Raw genomic sequence first — 14,220 nt, forward strand, 5'->3', positions numbered from 1 at the left:
GTTCGTTCGCAGAAAGTGCCGACAGACACATTCACATAGTCGTGGGCAAACAGAGGCTCCACTGTTGTCATGCAAAGCTGAGACTTTTTTAAAGAAGAAGTGTTGAAGTTTGTGCAGATGTCTTCCAGCTTTATTTTCCACTACCGTCCTGTGTCTCTGCTGCAGATGTGAAGGCTTTTGTTATCCTCATCCCGGCTTCTCTCTGAGCTCTGGAGTGTCTCAGCGTGTGTTGTCCGGGAATGCGTTCATTTATTTCTTTATTGAATAGAGTGTGGATGTTTCATCACAACTAAAAGCACAGTCACACAGGTTTTTTGAAAGGGTGGCATCATGCCTGCAGTAAGACTGAGGCCTCCTGCTGTGTCTTTGAGGAATACACCAAAGTCCCTCCAGCTCTAAAACTTCATGGTTCCACCTCAGAAGAAATAAAGTAAAATCATTTTCCCTTTGAGTCACTGATTCAGGATCTGTCTGAAGTGTTGCGGCCCAAAATGACTGAATGTGCACAAAAGTTTGGGATGATTTTTGATGACATTCAGTCCACACACATTCATTGTCCCCAGAGGATCAGTCCTTATGACTTTTGTGAACCTCTGACGGCCTCCATTCTATCGCATCAAATAACAAATTAAAACCAAATTTATGACCAAATACCAATAAAACTAATTAGATCCCTCGGCTGCACTTTATTTTTAGTAAAGCTAGAATGCAAACATATCAAACTTACACTGAACAAAACACATCTGCTGAAAATAAAGATGTATTTGTCCTCGTCTCTTTCCAGAAGGAGATGGCTATTGACTGTGTTGACAGTGCGTGCAGTAAATTATCTGGATGGCCTCCACGTGTGTTTAGTCTGTCGTCCAACTTAACTTGGAAGGTCAGATTATAAAACACGGGGGGGGGGGGTGGATTTATCTCCGCGTGTTTACAATAGGTTGCCGTCGTTGCAGAAATCCTTGTGCGGTTATTGAGGTGTAGATCAGCTGGATGCATATCAGCCCTGATTGATGATAATTGCCGTGAAACAACTGATACCCAATTTGTCCGCTGGCAGACGAGACTGCGAGCAGATCACGTGAACGTGTTTCAAGCTTGTTAGTCAAGGTCACTCTCTGCACTTCACTGGGTGAACGTGCTCCTGCAGGTCTGCGTCTGGGCGGTGACCCAGTTCCCCGTCTGACAGGCTCATAAACGCCGCACGGCAGACTGATTAGAGGGAACAACAGCCCCACACACGACTGTACCGTCTTTAAAGACTTTGTAAAAGAGACAGGGGCGTCATTATGCAGTTTAACACAGAGCTCATCATATGCTGCTGAGGGACAGGTCTATATAATCACTACCTGGCCTTGCTGCCTACACTTCTACGGGCCAGAGAGGAGGATGTATAGAGACGCTCTCGTCCGAGACAGATCAGCACGTCCAACCTCTGCCTGGCTGCCTTCCCACTGTGGCTTTGTTGGATGTTCTCAGCCTCTGAGTTTGATGAGACCTGGCGTGTATCAGATAAAAGCTTCATTCACTGAGCCCGGGCCTTTCCGTTGCAGACTGAAATATCTCATCTCTGAAGTCTTTACTTTTCCATCAATACTCTTTAATCATTCCTCTCTTAAGTTTTGAAGCCAGAGTCACAGAGCGATGGAGAATCGATTTGAGAGAAAGAGGCACAATGTCTTTATCTGCCAAATGTTAGGTGTAGGATTGGACCAGGACCAAAGATAAGTCTCGATGCACTGTGTCGTTGCCAGCCAGTAATGTCATGTTAATGCTGAAATAGTTTCCTTTGTCAAACTAACTTTGTTATTCTCCTCCCAAGGACAGAAGTTTACTTTGTAGACACTGATGAAGGATTGTAAAATTTTTTGGCACTGGACACATTTGTGCTGCTCTGAGACTCTGCATGACAAAATGAAACTGCTGCATCAGACGACCACCTCTGTGTGGTAAACAACAGCAGAGACGCCCAGTGTGTGTGTGTGTGTGTGTGTGTGTTGGTGTGTGTGTAATAAGAGCTTGTTGTTTTCTACCTGTAAAGCCCCCAGCAGTGTGTCTCCTCTGAGAAAGGTGGTGTCAAGTCAGAGGATGGTGTCTGGAGCAGCTCTTTGCAACCCAGTGACTCAGCCTCCGCCCTTCTCCTCCTCTCTGAAAGCTCCTCCTTCTTTTTCCCTCCTTCAACATATAAAGCCCAAATGTCCCGGATATGAACATTGCCATCTTGGGCATTTGGAGCCAGAGTCTGCACAAATCGCTCAATTAATCACGAGTCGGGCTCATCAGTCAGATCAAATAACTACTTGATTTCAAACTAACTGGAAAAAGGAGCACATGAACGTTCATCATCAAGCAGTTACCTCTGAATATGTTGTCGGTGCAGCAGCTACACCTCGATAACTTTCCTCTCTTTCCTCTAACTGAACAAACTAAGTCTCTCCAGGAGCCGCGGGCCCCCTCAGTTTGATCAATGAGGCCTGGAGAGGCAGAACACGGGGCCCAGTGCTCATGGCAGGGAGCCCAGAGGCCAGAGGGGGGGGGGGGGGGGGGGGGCTGAGACATACTTGCCACACATGAAAGTCCTGAATCGGGGAGATTTTCAAAGCCAGACTTCGTTCGGGGCTTAACTTTCCCAAGAAAAAGCCAAGATTCTGTAACTGTGCTGCAACTTCCCTGACAAGCAAAACCTCTGTATAAGAAAGCATTTCACATTTTGTAAAATATTCCTTTCTTGCATTATTATTTATCTTATTTCTTAATTCTAAAGTTACACTTAGAACATGGTATGTGTATATTAGTGGTCTTTAGAGCCATATTAGCTGTTACTCACTGTATCTGTTAACCACTTGCTGGATTAAGGCTATAAAATTTGACCAAAGTCTGTTACTCAGGTGAAATTACATATAGTTACTTGGTGCTCATGCCTTTTCTGAGCCTTGTACATTTGAGCCATGTCTTTGCAGATGTTCAGCTGCAGCTGCTCTGTCTTACTTTGACATATGTTGTGCCGCGGGCTGAAGCCTCTTGCAGCGTCTGAGTCTGGGATTTGTTTCGTGCTCTCGACAGTACCTCAGTGTCTCGCCGCCGACTCCGTGCTATTTCAAATGATTCTTGCATAGGTGGTCAAAGTGGGGAAGTCTGATGTGGGAACTGGTCTGTTGCATAATTTACAAAATGCTGACTTTTCATACCCAAACCACGTCCGTGCAACAGACGTCTCGCCACTTAGTTACAAGCTTTGTCTGGTTTGTCTCCTCAAGGGTTTCTTGTGTTGCCTTTGATATGAATTTACTGCCTGATGTGCAGCGAGGGTGGGGTGGGGGGGGGGGGGGAGAACCCGTCTAAAAGATATTACTGTAAAGAAAGTGATTAACTTTAGGATCAACTAAACATGTATTCATTTATTTATTTATTAATTTACGTTTACTTCTTTCTTTCTATATTTCAATTTTTAGCTGTAAGTTTCGCCTAAACAACTTATGACTCCGAGCCAAGCGTCTGTCGTTTTCTCCTCCTGAGACAATTATGGCAGTTTTTTGATAATTTGTTGATGTTTTGTCGTGAGACTGCCAAGGAGCATCCATCTCCCCACGTCACACCCACTTGTCTCCTGATGGTTTTCACCTCAGGAGAAGCCAGCTAACCTTCATCCAGGCGGACCACCTCAGAGAAAAGCAGCCGGAGACAAAGAAGCGGTGGAAGATGTTGGTGAACAAGTGAATCCCGTTTGCATTCAGAGCTCGTCTCTCTCGCAGGCTGTTTGTCAGAGGCCACTGAACTGTCTGTTTCTGTTAAAGACTCCGCGCAGCCATGCTTTGCTGAACAAGACAAATGGAGCCATCGGTTCTGACAAATACTCCCTCGTCCTCTGCAGGGGTCAGATTTACGTTTTGAAATAGATCGATCTGACGTAGACACGTGTGATGGATGGGCTCAAACCACAGTCAGAAGCAGAAACGTGTTCACTGGCTCAACACTGTGGGGCTTTCACCAGAAATGTACGTGTCAGCACAGGCAGCGGTCTGACGAGGCCGAGCCGACACGCTGCTGAGGGGATCCACATAAGCTGCCGTCCCGTAAATGTTTGAGCCCAGGGGGGGATAAAGGCGAGCAGCAGCATGTAATGTCGACTCACCTGGGACTGCAAGGCCGGAGTCGTCACTACGGTGGTCCAAGGGCCAGAGACACTGGAAGGGAACGTACAAAACCATGGGTCTCAACTGCTACTAGACACTTAAGCTTAAGTGGAAATTCCCCTCAGACCTTGAGGCAGTTCACAGAGGAGTAATGGATCAAATGTGTAGTTAATGTAATTGACAATCCAGTTCTTTTACACTATGGTGCAATTATCCTTCTCCTCCTCCTCCTCCTCCTCCTCCTCCTCCTCCTCATCTCTCATCCCTCTCCTCATTAGCTGCTAATCCTGGGCCTCGCTTGTTGCATCAGCTGCCACAGCATCACTTGTTGAAGTATTGGAAAAAGACCATAAAAATTGACATGGAGGGAAGAGGAGGTGAAATTCCACTTAAGTTTTCTAATCTAATTCACAGTGCGCAAGGAGGGGGCCCAGTGAATCAGTGAAATATGATTTTACCAATTTGAAATAGTAAGAAAACTGAAAATCAATATATTGCAGTCGATGTTGATATGGGGTCAAATTAATTAAACCTTTAGTCAAAGATCTGAGAAATATATTTGATCTACTTGATCTCCACCCGAAATCCACTGATCTCAGAGATTCTGTTTCGATTAAAATGCTGATTTAAGGGAATATCTGAGATTCATGTCATACCTACTCCCTTACACCTGCTTCCTATTCGCCTGTTTCCCACACCTGTTAACAACCTGCTCTCCAGCTCCGGACCCTGCAGCTGCACCCCACAGCTGTCCAGGGATTGTCACATGGGAGCGATGAACCAGAACGACCTGCTCTCTCTTTCCCACCCACCCATTTTATTTCAACTCAAGTGACCTGACTAATAAACTCTTTTCCCACATTACAGTGCGATGCCTCACTGCCTCTATGTCCAACTCTATTTCTGTCTTTGCCAGGAAGCGAATTCTTCAAAACCGTCCTAATCTAACGAGACAGTTCTTTATCATATCTCTGAGATCTAACTTATACTCTGCTCGAAGAAATCAAAAAGTTTATTAGATTTGTCACATTCTGCAGAACATTTTCTTGCTGTCACCAGAGTCATTTTTGGTGCCATTGCACATTAGCGAGACGAGTGCAAGAGCGAAATTAACGAGAAATCTGACGAATCGCGAATTTAATCGATTTAATTGAGCCTGCACGCTCCGACGAGTGAAGAAACCTTTGTACTTTTTCCCCTTGTCCTGTCGCAGAGAAAGAAACAATTCAGCCGAACTCGTCAGCTGAAATCTGCATAATTAAAAACTTTCACAGGAGGCGAGGCGGAAATCCTATTATTCAATTGGCAATGCAAAATGATTTCCAGCGCCCATTTCTGATTGAATGGAAGTTTGAGAGTGTAACGAGATACACTCTTCCACATGCACAATCCCCTCGATAATGGGATTTGGGTTTTTTAGTTTTTTTTCGGAGGGAATCAGCCATCTGTTCCGTGACACGCTGCTCTGTAGGTCTCATTTTCCGCACAGCCAAACTCCCAGTGAGGGGGGGAGAGGGGTTGTAAACAATATTTATTATTGATTTCTTGCGAGTGGCTAAAGTCTCCACCGCCGAGGTTAAAGCAATTACAGGCGCTGTGTGACTGGGATGCATCTCTCAGTTTCTCAACAGACACATGAAACCGGCTGGGCTGGGTTTGGCAGCTCCGGGCCTGGGGAATGGTGTCTCTCTCTCTCTCTCTCTCTCTCTCTCTCTTTCTCTTTCTGCTCTGGGTGTACAGCAGCAGAAGAAGAAGAGAGTCTGATGTGCGTTGGTATATTTTTGTTGTTGCTGACTCGTGGTTGTGGGCGCCCGGAGGCTGTAGGTGGGAGAATATGGGATTTGGCGAGTTCTGAAGAAGTTTGTTTCCACTTTCCACATATTTTGAAACGTTCACTGGGACACGACCCGAATCTTAATCACGTGTGGCGCATGTTCTTATTTACCAGGCTCTGAGCTGCTCACATGTTAAGTATTTATTGGTCGAGCAAATTGGCTTGATTATGAGGAATTTAATAAGTGGATATAATGGCTGCCCTAAGTGCTGGTGTATGACGAGCTGTGCAGCGTGAAGACCACAGGACGTGTGGCTGGTGGAGTTGGTCATGATGGATGATGCTGTGCCGAGAGAGGAGGATGCACCGCTGACTGAGCGTGGGAAGATTAATGTGGGCAATTAAAAAGAGTGGATACTGGTACGGCAATACAATTTATTGCCATCGATACATGTGATAAAGCGAAATCAGCCGATGTTATCAACCTCATCGGCGTATTGATCGTGAATAAAAGCAAAGCACAACTGGAACGACAACGAGAGCGTAGAGCGAACAGTTCACTAAGATTCATCAAGCTGCACCGAATCACACACACTCTCTTATAGCAGCCTCTTGAATGTGACTGATTGTCTTTCATCAAGATCCATGAATCATTCCATCGGAAATGTGTAAAAACTTCTTTCTCAAACTTCTCCTTTGAGAAACAACGTATAGTCTACTTTGATTTTATAGCCTGCTCCATGTCCCGTCCAATAACATGCCAGCCACCAGGTGGGGATGAAGGCTTTCGGCGGGTTTTCATTTTGTCCATGGTTTGAGTTCGGGGGGGTCGGGCAGCGAGTGAGGGGGTTTGATGCTGATGGATTAGCAGGGGGGACGATGATAGGCTCAGGGGCCCTGTCTGGAGTCGCCTGGAGCCTCACCCCGTGAAAGAAAGTGGAAAAAACCCGGTTAATACACCCACATGGGAATCAATCAATCTCCACCTGCAGGAACAGTCACACACACACACATACACACTGACAATCTCTCACACCACACACACGCATGCATGTAACTACACACACTTGGAACCACAGGGAATCAATCTTCAGTTTGGTCAGCTTGGCTCAGGTCTGTTTTTTTCTGGGAAGTTTGTCTCTCCGTCACCTCTCAGATTGATTACTTTTCTAGAGCGACAGAAATAGAGCGGCCAATTAACCTAAAGCAGTCCTGTACTGCTCTGTGTGTTTGAAAACGGACCATGACTTAACCTCAGAAGTTGCTGTTGTGGAGCTGACTTCTGTTTTGTTTTTTTCCGTCTGGCGAGGTGATGATTAATAAGCTCGAAGTAGATGGATCACTTCACTGCCGCGGAATAAATCAAAATGAGCGATGTGATGGAAAGTGTGGGGAGTGAGTCTTATGCTGAGCTGAGACTCTGAGATCGATACTGGTGCCAACCGGCAGTCGTGAGCTGCGGGGAATAAAAAGTTATTTTGTGTTACTGAAGACTGTAAATAAACATTGACGACACGTTTCCACTCCCTCCCATGATCCAGAAGTAAAGCCCAAATATCCTGGATGTGAACGCTGCCATCTTTTTTATTTAGAGTCTGTGCAGCAGTGATCAGGGGATGGGGGGGTTCCCACCGAATCACCAGCTCGACCAATCGCGAGTCAATCTCAGCTGTCAATCATGACGTTTAACCCTGTTTTCATAGCATCAAATAACCACTAAAAAACCAAACTTATCAGAAACCTAAACATTTGAATAGTGTTAAAACACATTTAATATGATTTATGACCTATACTGTAACCAGCCACTAGGGGGGTGATCCAGATGATTTAACTTTGCAGTTGTTTACTTCCTGTTTTACTCGGACGATTCTCACCTCATGTGTCTATCTCTTGCTTTACTTCCTGATTCACCTGTTTTCCAACTACTCTCCTCAGTCTCCTGTTCAGTTTCCTTCAGTTTGGCCTCCTGCTGCTTTCCTGGTTTCCTGCTTTGTTTCCTATTTCCTTTTTGGATTTGGACTCTCGGTTCGCCCCCGCCTGTCTACCACCTGCCAAAGTGGAATAATCAATCATTCAGCAAACGGACAAACAGAAGACATCATTTTTTTTACTATTCAGGAAGGCATTTTGACTCGTCTCTTGTGACAGAGCAGGTGTAAGTAATAAACTTCTGACCTGTCGGGGTTTACTGGGACGTCGGAAATAGAACAGACATTGTTAACCTTATAATGGCACCTGTGCTTTTCCTACAAGTTAAGAGGTCTGCTTTGAAAAAGGCTTTTGAGCGAGGAGCTCTTGTTCCGCCAAGTACCGGAAAATACTGAAGGTTTTATCATCTCTGTGGAAATATTCACGACCGTTTCAGTTGTGTCTGGCTTTTTTTATTCCCATGTAGACACTGCAGGAAATTGACTTTGAATAAATGTTCAGTTTTTCCTGTTTTCCAACAGATTCAATATTTTGGAGTTGTAGATTTTTTTAGATACATGTACAAATATTGATCCCAGGTGTTGTAACTAAAGAAGAGCACCAAGGTCAGGTAAAGGGGAAAAAGTTTATTTTTCCAATTTGCATTTCAAGATTGAAGTCAAAATATAGAGAATAAACAAAATTAACGAAAATCTTCCTGTCTCCATTTTTTCTTAAGTTTTGGCCCTAATACTCTACGTACAGATTCCTCAGAGTTCCGGAGGATAAGTTGACAAAAACAGTGATTATTGTGTTGAGTCTGTTTCAGGATCTATTCACTGTGTGAACCCGCAGGATTAAGGTGAGGCGGTTGTTTGTGATGTGGCGTATCAGAATAAAAGTGCAGGCCTTTGTCCTGCCTATCCCGCTCTATTCACCGGTGCAGCTGTGACCATTTCCAATTTTCGGGTCTGTTAAGCAAAGCACCAAGAGAACTGTGGGACCAGTGAAAGGATGGATTTCTTGTTTCCTCGGACAGATTCAGGCGGAGCGAGAGATGCTGAGTTCTTTCTCTGTGCGAAGATTGGTGATGGGTTTGTCCGTAGCTTGCTGCTGACCTGAGGGAACACAGTTATATCAGCACAGACAATGGTCCGTGCTGGAGGGAGGAGAATTAATCTGTTACATGAGGTCCGGAGAGCGTGGCCGTACATTTCCTGACAGGCCCCCGGGCTCCCTCGAGGGCAGAGCAGCTCAAGACCTCTGGGCTCCTGAGCCGCACTGCAAAGTTGAAAAGCAGAATGAGGGCCAACAGCAGTTCTTCATCGTGCTCCAGTCCATCACTCAATCTGCTGAAATGTGAGACACGACACTGCACCAGACTGGAATCCTGAATTCCTCACCTCACTCGGGAAGCGCTCCTGTCTTTGTAATCCCGCCGTCTCCTGAGTGCCTGCAGCTCTCCGTGGCTGTCAAAGCTTTTTCTTTTAGATGGATTTACTGCACTGACCAACGTCAACCACCAATTACATAAGGAAAGCCACAGCGGTGGCTGCAGCCTCCGTGATGGTTAACTCCGGCACTTGAAACCCTGTGTTTTGAGGTCAGCCGCTCTGTGCTCGGCTGTGTTTCTGGTGCTTTGTGGCCGAGCCTGCTTGGATTCGGTGTCCCGGGTTATTTAGATGTTTGGAGCTGACACTCGAAAGGGAAATTAGCGATTCTCTTCAGAGGCCGTTTAAAGAGCAATTAGGTTCCTCAAGGTTAAAGCATTGATTTGAAAAGCAGCCGACCTGATGCCAGGCGCTCTCTACTTCCTAATTTCCCCTCTCAGTCTTTCTCCCTCCGGCCTCCTTCCTTCCTCTCACATCCAGCTCACATTAGTTTGCTTCAAATGAATTCCTTCCACCTCTCTCGTGCTCTGCAGATGTAATTCACACTTTTGAGAGCTTGGAGATTGGCTTTTATTTATAGCGCTGCTTTCACACATGGCTCTTTTTTTCTAATTTGGCTGATTTGCAACAGCAGCTGCTCAGCACACACAGGTTTATCCTTTTAACCGTGAAGGTTAGAGGTGATTCAGTTCCTCGTTTTGTCACCCGGGTGTCGATGGGAACCTTTTCTGATGAAGTTCATTGTGCAGGGCTCGACAAGCGTATCAACAGAAGTGGGTCAAAGGCTGTGAGACATCAGCATTGTAGACATTGAAATGTGATATCTGCAACACAACATCTTCAGCAAGCAGGTTTCAGCAAAATACAGAAGCCCCCTCCTGCCTCTGTATCTGCTCTCCTCATTAGGATGCCTCTCTCTCCCGAGGGGAGGCTGCCTTTCCATATTTGCAGGGAAAGCTGGATATCGTTCCATTTTCCAGGCTTTGTGTGCGTGTTGTTCCTGTGCACGGCCCCGTCTTCTGTACTGTGCATTATTTCAATTCAGGTCTCAACTCATCTTGTGCACTGCTTATCTGAGATTAAGATGCATCTACCGTGATTGAGTTCTCCTGTGGTATCGCGCTGCTCATTGTCTGAGGCTGGGTCGGCTTTGCAGGCGCCGCCTCTCTGGCTACCTGCGTTTAACTTTCTCCTGCAGTCAGCTCTTCAGCTTTATGTGCTTGCTTAATGACAGGCTGCGATTTTTAAGAGGGGATGTGTAAAACAGCGAGCCACGGCAGGTTAGAGACACGCACCGCTCTCTGCATAACAATCTTTACACGGACGTCTGGGATTCACGTGGACTCTGCAGAAGAACTTTTCATTGTTTTGTTTTGAAAGCTCTGCCCTCAGATGACTTGTTGCATGAGTTGTTTTGCAGGATATTTAATCTATAATGAACTCAATCTATCAACACATAAGAGATGGAGAAGCTTGTTTAACTCTTGTTTGACAGAAGCTCAAACGTTTACTCCTATTAAAGCCAGTTTATTAATTAAGAAGTTAAATTTAATGATTTGTCTTATCTGTCACTGCTGCTTCACTTCAGCATCATGACTGATAACACTCTGTCAGGGTTTCAGTGTCTCTCCCTCTCTGTCGTCACGGCTCTTGAGCTGAGGTGACCCCCTGTGCAGAATTTGGCTTGTCGGTGTCAAACACACATTGTTCCTCCGCTCATAACAGATCTTTTTATTCATATTTTTGTCGTTCAGTAACAGGATGTATCTGCACTAATCAGTTATTTGCATTTTGCATAAAATTAATGAATTTTTATACTTTATTTATTTGTGAAATCAAACAGTTATCAGTTTATTTCAGGTTGTGAAATTGTGTTTTACATGATTCTGAATGTGACATTTTTGAGTTTGAGGCTTTCCAAGTGGTCAAATTAAAGACATTGCATTGGTTTTTCAATCGGGACTAATCAGTATTTTCTAATATTCGACACACCCATGGGTATTCAGTAGCAGCTCAAATTCAGACATCAATTTCCACCAGTGTTGCTAATGTTTAAAGATGAGATAAAGCCCATTTTCACTAGTTTTTACTTGATTGCGAGGGAAACCAATAAGTGACCTGAGTAACCCCCTTAAATGTGTGCAGGACAAAGTGATAGAGTGCTTCCCCTCACAAATGTCCCAGATGAATCTTAAGCTAATGAAAAAGACTGATGGAAAGATGGCAATTTTCTCCTCTCCTGACCTGGAGAGATACCGTCTAATTGTGTTGAGTAGCTTTCGACCATCCATCACCCAAATGATCCTTTCTGTTGTATTGAAGTGAAAATTAGCAAAGTTCCTGAACGATGTGGGAGCTTCGGCAACAGTCTCAGCGACTTAATCTGCCCCGACCCCGGTGAGGTGTTTGGCAAAGAGTGGACTGTTTCCCCCCCAGAGAGAGAGACTCAGCTCCACGGTGCCTGGCAGGGTCTGCTGGTCGGACTGATAAAGCAGCTTCCAGTGGGCACTACATTAAGCACCCTGACACCCAGAGATAGAAAGGCTAAGGAACCGGGATGTGACTCATTCTTTTATCCCGTTTTCTGAAGAAATCGCAATGAAGCGTTCCCACTCCTCCTCCTCCTCCTCCTCCTCCTCCTCTTCCTCAGCCAGTCATGTGTGGTAGTCTCCTGTCAGGTGGGAACCGAGAGAGAAAACCGGGGGGGCAACGAGCGGAAACTGACAGCACCTTTTATTCTGCGGTTTTATGACCTCCTGAACGTTCTTGAAAAGGTTTGAGGTGCAACCACATTACAGTGCCCGTGGTGTTTGTGAATCAGAGGTGTTGACAGGCGTGAGCCGGCCAACAAGGCTGCCTGACAGAGTCATGGTGAAGGTATGTGGTGGGCTTTCAGAGGCACTGAGGGAAACGGGAGGAGGGGGGGTTATTTCCCGCACCAAAGGCGAGGAACAGTCCTGCACGGAGGAGATGCCTTGTCCTGATGGGGGGGTATTTTAGGTGTCCCTCAGGGGGACGTTCCACAAAAGACCCTGCGTCTCCCCTGGATAATAAGATATTCTGCTGTCCCTGAGTCAGAGCCCTGGTGTACACAAGGGAAATGCAGGTGCATAGTGTGTGTGTGTGTGTATGGGGGGGGGGGGGGGGGGGGGGGGGGGGGTCGGATGACTGTTCTCAGAGGAGCATGCTGGGAAAAGAGCAGCCATTTATTCAAGGCCCCTATGTCGTGGTCATGGTGCATTTAAAAGTAGCCACTGTTTGCCAGCTTTGCACCGTATATTAAGGAGCCGACAAAAAGGTTCTTTAGGGGAGAAAATAGATGTTTATGTGTCAGTGGAACGGAATGTGAAGGTGCCTCTTGGATCAGAGTATACAACAGGAAGTTAGACTGGGATGTGACTAATGATCGTCAGGAGTAGAGGGAGTGTTGGGAAGTATAAGGCCAGCGATAGAGGCTGAATGTCTTCCCCTGAGGACTTGAGCCCTGAAGCCTCACATACCTCATCAGTGTTAAAGGCTGTAACGGGCTTTAATGGTTTAAACAGGAACGTTATTCCATTTCATGGTCTTTACTTTCGTCACGCCCAAGGTGCTTGAGGAGCCAACTGATTGATATCGAGTCCCGAGCTCTTGTATTGGAAAAAGGGATATTGATGAAGAACGTCTAGCTTCTGACATCTAAATGATCCACAAGGTAATTCAAAGAATTAACTCAGAAATAAAGACAATGCAACAAAATAATCCAACATAATAGATGCGCTTATACGTCTTTCATGGAGGTCGAAGATGATGGCTCAAAGAAACGATTGGCTGCATTCGTCCCAGTCGTTTTTTACACTCGTCCCTGCACCTTCTGCTCCGCGCAGATTGTCCCCCTTTGTTTCTGTCGCTGCCAATTCCCATTTCAAAGTGAATCTGTCAGCCGCCACTTTGGGTGAATTAGCATCTTGAGCCTCTCTCCTTGCTCTCACAGAGCCCTTTCTCCCCTCCTGAGAACCACTGGTCCGATGCCCAGAAAGAGGAGGAGGAGAGAGGAGGACAAGGAGAACCAAATATGACCGTGAGGGAAAAGAGGCGGTGGGGGGAAAGAGGAGGACAATATGCCCTGCGATCTAAAGCCAGTGACCTCCCTCTCCTGTTAACAGAAGGAACAGAGTTATGATAGGGAATCAGCAGTTTTTTCTGGTCCTAAAGCAAAAATAATCTAAATAGCTAATGCAAGCCCTCTGTAAACTTTGCATTTGGAGTACTGCTTTAAAATTGAAGTTTATTACTAATTTAATTTAGCTGTTTCGTCCAATTAGGATCAAGGGCTTATCTGAGCTTGCAGAGCCTGAGCCTCAAGGAAGGGAAACAAATCTGCTGACCAACACATGAATAAACCTTTGTGAGATTTAACATTTCTGATCCAGGTGATGAAGAGGGGTCCCATCAAAGCAAGTGGAGAATCTTTAGCCTTTCATTTCCTCATCGATGGCTGCAAACTGCTTCGTCAGGTCGGGCCACGATAAACATTTATGTTTTTCTGATAAAAAGTCGAATTGTGTTGAGCTGAGTGAAATCCACACCATCATTCCTGCTTTTATTGACCTTACTCAACCGAAAGAAACGAATGTGCACGGTGCAGTTTTTCTTACGAGCAAACAAACGTTGACTGCTACTCGCCAAAACTCATTGTGTGTAACTTTGAGCTGTAACAAATGCATTAAAAGCATTTCCTCCCTCGTAAAATAAAAGCAGTTGGCAGAAGCGTGCGTGTTGCGTTATCAGTAAAATAAGAAATCAGATCCATATGTCAACCAAAATCTTTTATCTTTTTGTTTTTGCTGGACTGACATTTTTCAACCCAAATGGAATTTGGAAAAGAGTGAGAACATTTAAAAAAATGTCAGCCTTGCTTTTTGTTGTGGACATTATAAACCAACCATTTGTAAAAGATGAACTTATGTGACAAACTATTCCAAAGTATTCAAACTAGAATAGTTGGAATAATTCAGTGGAAAGCATACTTCACCAA

At 45.3% G+C, this 14,220-nt stretch overlaps 1 protein-coding gene across 1 annotated transcript in view; it reads left to right on the forward strand.

Annotated features, from left to right (window-relative positions):
* plxdc2b (plexin domain containing 2b) overlaps positions 1–14,220 on the forward strand; it is a 69,822-nt gene that overhangs the window by 15,679 nt on the left and 39,923 nt on the right. The gene's annotated exons all lie outside the window — the stretch shown is intronic.

This window comes from Platichthys flesus, chromosome 21, assembly GCF_949316205.1.
Source record: "Platichthys flesus chromosome 21, fPlaFle2.1, whole genome shotgun sequence".
Lineage (NCBI taxonomy): Eukaryota > Metazoa > Chordata > Actinopteri > Pleuronectiformes > Pleuronectidae > Platichthys > Platichthys flesus.